The following is an 11438-nucleotide window of genomic DNA, read 5'->3' as shown; positions in this document are numbered from 1 at the left end:
GCAGTACCCGAATGAAGACAAAGCTGCCCTAGAAGGCAATCTTATGGCGCTGTATGCGGCAAGCTATGTAGCGAACGCCGACCCACATCGCACTGTGGCGTGGATGATGAAAGACACGAGCGCGAAGATCCGGACGAACCATAGCAATTAAAAAAAAAAAATGCGCTAGAAAGACGGAGGCGAGAGCGAGCATTTTGTGGCTCGAGCACAACACAAGTGATGCACTTAACTTCGCAGCCGAACTGCGAACTATACATTTAAGAGGCTCACGTTGTAATGGAGCTCTCCTGCTTGACTTCAACGACCAACGGCGTGTTCGTCCACGAGTACGTGACCTCACGACTGTGCGTACAAGTGCAGGTAAACTTCAGTGGCTGGAACGTGAAATCAAACAAGATCACGTTATCGCACTTCACGTTTCACGGAGCGCCACAAGCAACATCCAACCAGTACTTAATAGTCAATTAAAAAAGAAAGAAGAAAAAGAACAGCAGCTTCGCTTTCCTGCGACCCCGCATGATCAAAACTTCGCGGTCAACAAATTGCAACAGTGAATGATGGTTGCCATTAAATGCGTTTCTCTGAACGTAGCGGGTGTTCTCAGCCCTCAAAATAGTTTTAAATGCAGTAAAAACAACGTGTATTTAACTCAAGAGCACCGACATTTGGGCTAGTTGGTTACGCATAGCAGATCACAGTCAAGCGCACACAAACGAGGACAAAGTAGGGAGGGACGACACAAGCGCGTATGTTGTCCACTCCTCACTTTGTCCTCGTTTGTGCGCGCTTGACCGTGAACGGCTATGTGTATTTAAAAATTGGCGGTCGCCTTAGTGATAAGCCATGTCGGCATATATTGGCGCATCCACCAACTACGCGGGAAAGCCAAGATACGAGTTCTTGAATAAGGCACATTATGAGGGTCCCACCGAAATTACGAAAGCGGGTGCTCCCTATACCCACAAGCAGAGCCGAGTAAATACGAGTGATTCACGCCCTCATTGGAATTGGAGCAGATGTAGTAAATACGATAAGTGGAGTAAGGTTAACTCACAGCAAAAAAAGAAAACAATCGATTAGGATTAACTTGAAGAAATGTCAACCTTCAAACCTTCCAAAGCAGCGCACGCCATTTAAAAAGAAAACGACGTTACATAACAGTACGTTCTTTTTTGGTCGTTGTTGTTGCTGAAAGTGAACCGAACTACAGGCAAGCAACACAGAAGCATTATATTCAGTGGAGCACACTTACATTCAAAATTCCTTCCTTTTAATCTCTTTCCGCGAATAACTAGTTTGGAAATTGGTCGTCTCTGAAACGCGCATCTGAAATTGGTTTTGCAAGGGAGCCGTCGTTTACAGAGCAGTATAAACGCAAAGCAAGAAAAACTGAGATTGTAGACGCCAACGCGTCGTCTCTCACCATGCCTAAAAGAAGAATCAATTAAAGAAACAAAGAGAATTGTTTATATTCCGGGACTACCACGAGCCGCTACCGTTACTTCAGATGCAAGCGCGTACACAGGGAGATTAAGAATAAAAGAAAGTAAATTCCGTCAAGCAGCCGACGCCAGCCGACGACTTCGCCTTCTCCGCTTTCCGCACGATTTGCACAAACACGCAAAATCATTTCTCCCTCCAAACTAGTTTTTCGAAGGTCCTTATTTTCCATTATGCCCCGGCAAGACCGAAAATACACGGCGGCCAACCCTGAACCATGAAGAGGAGGGGCTTTCTCGCTCTTTTGTACCTTTATTTCTCTCTCTCTCTCTCTCTCGGTGTAACTCGCTTTGTTCGTAGCTTTCGTCTTTCACTTCAGCTTCACGGCCTCTTCGTGAGAAGAACAAAGTAGACACACATAAAGCGCTTTCCTCTTCGAAAGTAATGAGAATGAGCGAAGGACCGAAAATACGAAAGAGAGCAAACGAACGAAAAGAACTCCTCGAAGCGTCCCGCCCAACGCCCCGCGCCCAACCGGAACCAATCCTAGGGAACACCTGGGGACGCCGCAGACCCACGAGTCGTACCCTGGGGAATCCCGTCTCGCGACTGGGGAATCTAGGGAGGAGGCACCTAGGGAAACCACCTCCTCGCCGCTCGGCCCGCGCTCGGCAGATGCGGTGAGCCGGCAACGAGTCGCGTCCGCGCTTGCCAGTTTCTCTGCGGCGCGCGCGGAGTGCGGACGTGCATTCGAATCGTTCCTCCTGTGCCGGTCGTGTTGCGCTTGCAAGTCGAAGTCGTCGTACCCCGCTTCCCGACGAAGACACTCGCTTGACCGAAAAGAAAATATCCCCGGATTCCCTTCCAACCTGTTGGATTCTCGGCGAGTACTGCTGCCCCCCGTGTGTGTGTTCTGTGGTCTTCGCTCGTCGAGGATATTTTGCTTTTTTTTCCACAATCGGGATTTTTTTTTTCCCCTGCTCGCTGTTGGAACGTGTTGCTTCTTGTGCGCGCCAGGCTGCGGCAGTTCGTCTCTGAGAGCGAACAGCACTGTGGTGAGAACCCCCTCCGTCTGGGCGTCGCGTGACGAACATCGCGTTCGTCGGTGTTCGGTGTAGTGCGGCGACTGACCGACGCCGCCGCGTGGGATCTCGTTTTTTGACGATCGGAGCCGGCCCCAGGATTTGAACTCTGTCGGTGAGTACGAACTTCACTTGCCCCGCGCGCGAGCGCGCGCTGGTGAGAGCAGCAAAGTTGCGGCGATGGGACACGGCGGACTTCGCTTCTGAACCTTGGCTACAGCGCTTTATGAGCAACACCGCCGCGTCACCCAAAGCCGCTATAACAGACCTCCACACTCTCGTCAACTGCAGTTTTATGATTGCGACTCAACTGATTCTCAAAAGCGTTCGGCACAATAACACGATTTATGAAAGCGCTGTGTGAACAGTCCGTCGCATTTCTGCGCTCTACGGCGACAGCAGTCCTCCACTTGCGCAAAACTTCTGGATTACTCGGGCAAAAAAAAAAAATCGCTACCGTTATGCGGCCGACATAGCTGGAGAAAAACGGTCTCGCTTTTGCCTGCAAAAGTAAAAATAAAGAGCATAGAAACTTGCCGCGCTCAACTGTCATTGTAGCACGTTTACTAAGAACCGTAAATCCAGGCATAGACTCGTCCAGCCTTGTGGGTAACCCCACCGCGCGCCTCTGGTAGCGCATAGCGTTTTGAGATTCAAATGAGGCCGCGTATTCCCCGGCGGAATTCATGACGTCGTCGCGTTTTCGTGATTCAGCGCCGCGGCGCTCGCGAGATGCAAATGTACGTCCTCGAATGACCGTTCCGACGCCGGGAAGGTAGCTGGGCGCTCATAACATGCATAGCCAGGAATTTGATTCTGAGCATCTCACTTGCCACCGGATTGCTTCTTTTGGATATATATGTATATATATACACCGCGTCACAAAAGAATGTCTTCACCGGCGGCCGGAAGTACCATCAGTGAAGAACGCTGGAAAATTACGTTAAACGCGCTGAAGGACAGTAAACAGCTTTGTGAAACGGAATGGCGAAGCAGTTGCGCATTCTTAATACAACGCTTTTCAATGTCGCCTTAAAAAGCGAGCCATTTGTCTTATTTATTTGTTTCGTTAAAAAAGGTACTGACTGACGCCGGCTTGGGAAGGAAGCAAATGACGATCGGAACGAATAAGTATACTACTGCTTGCCTCGGAGAACAAATCGTTTTCTACAGCTAAACGAACAACGCTAGTCCAGCGCGCTTTTAATCTCTAGTAATAGGAAGGCAAGGACAGGAAAAGTTTAATCTTTCGAAAAGACGGTTCATTAGTAAAGCGACTGAAAGAAAGAATAGCCCGCTGTGGTGTTGTTGCATCGCAGTCACCGACGGCGTGCGCTGTTTCTCATTTAGGGTTTGTAGGGTCCTTGCACGTTTCCTTAAGTTTCGCGTCGAGGATTTCCTGGCGGCCTTCGGGCTGGACGGCAGACGAAAAATATTAAGCTCGGTTTTTCCCGACCAACAACCGCGGGGCTTAGCGTTGTTTACACGCGACGTTATCCGTGCGGGCGTTTTCGCGCTGCCGCTCCTTTGCAATGTTGAGATGAGGAAGATTAACGAAAGATCCCTGCTGTTTCGTTTCCTTGATTAACGCGTAACCATGGAAACCAGCGTTACCGGAGAAAACGTAAATAGAATATGTTAATAATAACACGGCACAGTTCATTTACGCATTTCATCGGATTGTAGCGGCGTTTGCCCCCTCTGCCACTTCGCGTACGTTGTATTTTTTCATTTCAAAAGGCAGGAATCTCGATAATGCGTTTATTGCCTCGTTATTTTGCAACGCTCTTTTTAAACATCCTAGCGGAAACAAGGGCGAAACCTTATCGTTATGTCCTCGTGCGAGAACACCCCGACGCGCAAACATATTAACACTGACATGCATATTATCCGGGAAGATAAAAACCATTTTTGAATATGTCGCTAGAGGGTTGATTTATGGTGGCCGCGTCCTCCGCCTTCGTGTACAGTACGAAAATACCATAGAGAGATGGCGCCGTTGCAGTAAAGAAAAAGAAAGCGCGCAGAGCTGGGCAAATTGGCGTATGTTTTTTTTCTCTCGCTTTCCTCCTAATTTGCGCTAGTCGTTACCCAAGTGTTACACTGTTTCAGACACCCATAATCACTGTACTTTTTTTCTTTTCTTGAACCGGCCCTACGATCGATGCACGTTGGTAAAACGGCGCCGCGTCAGCGGCAATGCGAGAGAAACTGAGTACGCAAAAATAATAATAATAAAAAATTCTAGTAAATAAACACAACAGCCACGACTGCTACTAAACGCGCCCGCAGCAAATCTGAACGTGTAAGAACATGCTATGCGAGGAGCAAAAAAAGAAAAGAAAAAAGACCGACCGTGGGCTCTCTCGCACGCTATTCGATACTTCCGCACAGACTCCGCTTGCCTGATCGGACATGTCGGAGGGCGCACTGGTATAACGAGGGCTTCCTTCGGACATACCGTACTCGAAACCCTATAGAGATTGCGCTGGAGTACAGAGCTTTGCGAACGTGGAGGGCTTCTTTCGGTACATACCGTAATCGTGTTATCGTATACTAAAGAAGTAGCGTCAGTTTGTAACCGCGAACAAAGCCACCGGTAGGTTGTGCCCAAGACGGGCAGCGCGTCAGGCTAACTTTGTGTCAGCTGGTACCGAAAAAAAGTTCTCGCCTTTATAGATTCCATCATACGGGTAGTTTTTTAGAACGCTCTGGCAATGCTAGAAAAAAAGTCGTATAAAGAGAGGTGTAAGGTTGTATGTATTACAGAGATGAGCGGTTATACAATAATGCAAACCTGGATTTGTTATTGCCGTAGATTATGCTGGCACCGCGAGGTGCATACGCTGCTGTTTTTACGCGACGTCAAACGGACCCGTTCAATGTGGCATTATAAACATAATAGCGACGCGCGTACAACATGAGTTTTTTTTTTTTTTTTTTTCAACGGGACTCGTCCCGGGACGACTCCTCCGTACATCTGACAGGGTTCAGTGCCTTCTATTTGTTCAATGAAGACGGTTTGCCTGGCCTAGTTCGCATTTAATTTTCGAGGCAAGTGTCGCGACATATAATACAAGACAAAGAAAAGACGGGCAGATCGCAGCTATTATCATTATTATTAGTAGTACTAGTAGTAATCCGCCTTGGTGAGGCCGCTAGCAAATGTTCACGTATCGCAAGAGACCCGGAAAAACGAGGCGCGGCCGTGGTGTCGGATTCACCGGCCCGGAACATTTTAACATCTTGACAGAAGCCGGGAAGAAAGATCTGTCGAGTCTCGCAATATACCCGTGGGCATTCAGGCCGCTATTAAAGAAAAAAAAAAGGGGGGAAACCGACGTTAAGTTCGGAACGTTTACGGACCGTAAAGGAAGGCAAAGCTCTCGCTTCTGCTTCGTCAAACTAGCTTCGGGGCATCTGTTCTCCGGATACCTGCATGTACTAGTTATCCAAGAGAAGGACCGGGCATTAAAGGGAAGATAATTTCTTCAACGATATCGTGTTCTCATGTTATGTTTTACTGTTATTCGCAGCATGTGCACGAAAATTCTACCTGCGGCCGTGCTCATTCTCGAGTTACTGATTAGTACCTATAATCAAGTGTCTTTTTTTTTTTTTCGTGCGCGCCAGTTCCCGAGTTCCTGTTGACGCTGACTATTCACGATTTGCGTAGCGTAGGATCAATGTTATTTTTTTTTTCTTGTTTCCTCATTCGCGGTGTGAGTTATTTGTTTGGCGACGTTATTGAGAGATTTCCATCGCAGTTTTTCACCACTACATATAAACCCACTTCGTTTGCCGACGAGTATAGTTCAGCTTCATTAACGTTCGTAATTTATTTAGACGGCTACTCCGGCACTTTTCTTTTTCTTGAGACAGCTTGCGCTGCGGCACAGATTTGTACTTCTCGTCCGGTCTCTTTATCTTAACAGGCGAACAGTATTTTGATTAAAGCACTTCAAAGGACTAGGGAAAGCAGCGAAGGAGGATACCACATCTCGTGGTATCCAGCCCATCTGATAGCTCAATTAACCCGCTTGGATGTAATCCTAACGAGCAGGCCCACCGGAGAGCGCGCGATTTCACGTGCCACGCTGTAGCGGGTAGCCAGGCTTGTAACGAGGCCAACATCCACAAAGATCCATTGTGTACTTTCCGCGAAATTGCTTCCCATTATCGACTGGGCAGGAGGACATTTCCACCCCCTCACCCTAAATTGAACAAGCCTCAGGCTAGCACTTCTGCAAACCCGTTCGTATCCCACTCCTCGGTCTCTTAACAGGATAGATCCTGCCCACTCACAGTCGTGCCCCAAATGTGGTTGGTCATGACTCATGCTCTTTTGAACACATGCTCTGGCTGTGCCCAGCCCTTAACGCCTCTCCACCCATAACGAAAGAACAATGGCAGGAATCTCTCAAGAGCAGCAATCACCGCATTCAACTCCAGGCTGTCCAGAGGGCCCACGCTATTGCGGCGGAACTTCATCTCCCGGTCCCATCGTGGGCGGCGCCACCGACTTCATCTTCGGGAGCCTTCGGTTTTAGCTCCCCAAGATCACAGTCTCTCAGGACTCAAATAACGTTACTGTCATGTCATGTCAGCCTCCTCGTGTAGAAATTGCTAAAGCGGCTTAGGGACCTTGAACTCCGTGAGCCAACGATTATGAATTGTCTGTCTGATCGTTTCGCAGCTTGGAAGTCTCAGTACCTTCTATCGAGTAGCCCTCGTTCCCGAGACAGCCACTGCAGGCGGTGGTTGCCACAGGAACCTGTCATAGGCCTAATGTACGCATTAGCGTGAAAATAGAGGTCTAGTCGAATGTGTTGAATAAACGTTAGGCGGATTTGCGCGGCCCGTAACGCTAACGACTGCACAAAGCCAACTGCACGGCTGTTTAGGTTCCACTGCGCCACGCTTTAACGCAATACGTTAATCCTTCAAAAAAACGTTTTCGCCATCGCAGCGGTGCTGAACTAGCGCCTGAGCAACGAGCCGTTGCGTGTACGGTATAAGCACGGGGAGCGCGTGGCTATCCTGACCGAACGCAGAAACTGCGAGCGGCGAGATTTCTTTTTTTCGGTGCCCGGTGAAAGACCCTCCGGAGCGGCACGCGTAAATCATTTCAAAGCTTCCCTAGGGCACGGCCAGTGTTGGTTACAATTCGCACCTAAAAAAAAAAAATTACCCTCGCTCGCATTATCGCCGAAGTCACAGATGCCCCGACCGACAACGCGTGGCCGCTTCCGCCCGAAGCGCTGCGCGCCGGCAAACCGAAATCCGGTCTCCGCTCCGCTCTCCCGAACTCTCGCGTCTATATGCCCACTGGCGCGGATGCACGCCGCAGAAGGTGCTATCCACGCACGGACGCCTCTGCCGCCGTCGCGCATATATTTTGTCTCCCCTGTCCGTCCCTGGGCGCGCATACTAGGCGCAGGCGTGCTGAAACTAATTCCGGTAATTTGTTTCCTCGCGTTGAGAGAGCACAGTCGGGGCAGGCAAGGCGTTTTACGGTGTGCCGCGCGAGAGATATGCTTGCGATTGTTGTGTACGAGCGTGAGTTCCGTGCGCTTCGCTCGTGATGAGCGTCTTTGCGGCGCGGACGCGCTCAACATGCGGGCAGCCCGCGAGCGACCGACGGGCATTTGGCAGCGGTGGGAGAGATCCGCACTCCCCGCCGCGAATTCTGTTTCTTTTTTTCTTCCTTTTTCTTTTGGGGGGGGGGAGGGGAAGGTGGGGATGGGGCGAAGCTAGGCGCTAATGGCGGCCTGCCGCAAACCGCGCGCTGTGCGTGTGCGCTGCAGGCTGTTACCGTCTTCTTCTGCTTCGTCTTGGTTCTCCCCCGTCATCTCCTCGGCCGAGGTCACGCAGAGCACGCACTCTTCTTCCCAATGTGCCGGCGCCTCTCTTGCAGTGCCCTGTGCGCGTTTTCATTCTTCGTCCTCCTCCTCCTCCAAGGCTGACCCCACGGCTGCTGCTACTGCTGCAGCGACGCAATCGTGTCTTTGCTGCACGCCGCGTCCTTGGGGCCCGTTCGTTACGCGAGGAGTGTTCTCTTCCTATTGCTGCTGCTGTGACTACTTCCTTTCACTGTGGCGAAGAGCGCTGCGATAAGAGAGCTCTGAGGAGGGGACGTGGTCCGGCCGCGTGTTCTGAAAACAAAACATTCTCGCGCCTGCTCTGGTATTGCCTGATCAACCGCTGGTCGTAGTGGCAGCAGATTGGGCGCTTGCCGATGTGCCGGCGCGGGGAAAAGATCGGGAGCCCTCGCGACAGGCTCCTTCCGTGTCTTGAGAGCGAGGAAAGCGGGCGCTGCGGTAATGAGTTGCTGCTATCGACGGGTGTCGTTCTTCAACCGAGTTTGCTGTTGGGCTGGTATATCGTACTTATAAAGGGAGCGGCGTAAGAAACGTCACAAGAGAGACAGTTCGAAGGAGTTCAGTGTCAGAGAAACCTAACAAGATTCTGTCGTTCTATACCAACACTCTGCAACTATACTTCGGCAAGACATAGTTTCGCGAGGCTCCTTTCCTTTTTCTTCTTTCTTTCGTTATACGACCAGTCGCACAACGCAGCCACTGCCTCGACAAGTTCACTCCGTAGTCTACGCAGCTTGACGAAATCATCTGCACGGTACTTAGCGATCACAGTGGGCGGCTATACGCGCCAGAATTCAGCAGGGAGTGTTAGGAACAGCAGCTGACAGCACGCAAGCCTGCATTGTTAGTAGGTCGCTGTCGGCTCTGCGCACAAGAGTTTCGGTGCTTTAGAAGGTACTTCCCACCCCGTTTACTGGCTACACTACGATCCCTAGCGACCGCCGCGCTTCTATAACTCTCTATATAGCTTGACCCCTTAAAGAAGCGCAACATGTTGCAAAATACGACCGAAAACAACTGCTTTACTTGACAACGAGTTTCGTAATGCGGGTGACGGTGCACATAAGAGACAGTGACTGAAAAGACACGCTCGCGTTGAACAACGAGTCGCGGCGCATCTCGCTTGTAAGCCTAATTACACGGCCGAAAAGACGTTTGCGCGCTAAGTGGTGCGTTCGGTATCCGGAAACCGTTCCACGTCTGCGGGGCTCGCACGTACGTTTGTGTACGTATACGGGCATTTCGTAGGCGATTCGCGGCGCGACGGTCGCTCGTTACCTAAACCCTCGCGCGGGTCACCGCACGAAATCTCACTGCCCTTCTTTGTGTCTAGGCTTCGGCGTGCATGTGTGCCGTTACAATCGGCCCGCCGGCGGGATTAATAGCCTCGCCGACGACGAAGTCGCGCTGGCCCTGCCGAGCACTCCCGTGATTACAGAGGATGAGCAGAACGCGCGTCATCAATGACCGCCAGCATGCGCGTAGAGTGGTATAACCAACCGCAGTTTAGGAGCCGCGTGCGGTCCGACACACAGTCACCGCTGGAAAGAAAGAAAGCGACGGGGCTTATAAGTGCCCGGTCATGCGCATAACCGCATAAAGAAGGCAAAGAACGACGCGCCATGTTATTTGTTCTGTGACCCTCTGATTTTCCCGGGTCGTATATAACGATTCGCAGCACGAGGGTCCCGTCACGAGACGGCAGCGCCAAAAGCGAGATCGCCGCGCCCGAGGAAACGGAAAAGCAAGTACGCGGCCGGAAAAAAAAAAACGAAAAAATAAAGAACGTATATACGTGTATGAGAGTGCAGCATCAAAACCACGTACGGTGCTGGGAAAAAGAAAACAAACAAACGTGAGCGCACCGTTTTCTCACTGCACAGAAATCACTGCGGAAGATGGTTCGGCCTTCTTGTGATCAACTTTGTAGCGCGGGATTCAACGATTGTCTCCAACAATCGTCGCGCCGTGACACGGCGCCGGCCTTATCGTAGTCTGATGGGGTTAGCTACATGCAGAGGCGGCAGGCAATGCAGTGCACGGTGTAATAACAGTGATGGACCGGCCCTGGTGCAGGTAGTCGCTAGTACGTACAAATATACCGGGAGGAGGAGGATGAGGAGGTGGTGGGGAGGGGGGCAAATTATTTCCCGAATCTGGAGCCGGGATCTCGGGAGCCGCAGCGCCATCTTCTCTACCGCATTATCATCCCGCTGCTGCGCGGCAGTGACCGTGTGTGTGTGTGTGTGTGTTGGTCCCCGCGCGCTGACCGCCGCAAGTGGGCGCTGGGGCGCCTCTGTTGCCGAGATTAATGACGCTGCGTGGCGCTCATTTTTCAAACGAACGCCTCTCTTCTCGGCGCGTCTAGCGTGACTCGCCTTTTTTTTTTTTTTTTCGAACACGTCGTCGTCGTCCACGAAGCCCTTTTCATGGGCGCAGTGAGCGTGACGTTTCGGCGTTATCGCTCCCACCGCTCCTGCTGCCCCCTTGAAGGGAAAGGGGGACGGGTCTATGGAGCCTCTTGTGTCCTGTATAGCGGCGCCGTTGTACATAGCGAAATGAATTCTTTTAGTATAAGCGTATATATAAAGTATACACACAGCCGCGCGGCGGCCTGGACGTGCCACCTCTTTCCTGCACTTGAGGCGAGAAGACGCTTGCTAATTTTCCCCACGTTCTTTCTTTCTTTCTTTCATTTGTGAACGAGCGAGTCGTCGTTAATTTCAACCATCCGGGAAGCATATTTCATATTGCATTTTTTCTTTCTTTCTTAAGCGGGGTTTTGTGCGTGCCCCTAAACTAGAGATAACACATCGTATACAGTTGCTTGTGTCTCGGCCTTTTCTTCTCTCTTTTTTTAAAAATAATATGCCGTCGAGCTTATTATAGCGGGTATATTGTTGTTGTTCTCTGTGTCTGCTGGTTTATTACTTAACCTTAGTCCTTAAAAGGAATAAAAAAAGAATCTCATTCTGTGTTGCAAGTTATCACGTCTGTTACGTATATTTGCCCTCCTCGACAAAAGCAGTTCTTT

General features: G+C 50.6%; 1 protein-coding gene across 3 annotated transcripts in view; it reads left to right on the top strand.

Annotated features, from left to right (window-relative positions):
* The first annotated feature begins 2131 nt into the window (after positions 1 to 2131).
* The window catches only part of LOC142585501 (plexin-B-like), a 149459-nt gene continuing 140152 nt past the window's right edge, over positions 2132 to 11438 (top strand). For all 3 annotated transcript variants that reach the window (XM_075696296.1, XM_075696295.1, XM_075696294.1), the window contains exon 1: positions 2132 to 2637. The gene's annotated coding sequence lies outside the window, so the exon portion shown is untranslated. The remainder of the gene's footprint in view (positions 2638 to 11438) is intronic.

This window comes from Dermacentor variabilis, chromosome 6, assembly GCF_050947875.1.
Source record: "Dermacentor variabilis isolate Ectoservices chromosome 6, ASM5094787v1, whole genome shotgun sequence".
NCBI lineage: Eukaryota > Metazoa > Arthropoda > Arachnida > Ixodida > Ixodidae > Dermacentor > Dermacentor variabilis.
This window is presented reverse-complemented; position numbering and strand designations above follow the sequence as displayed.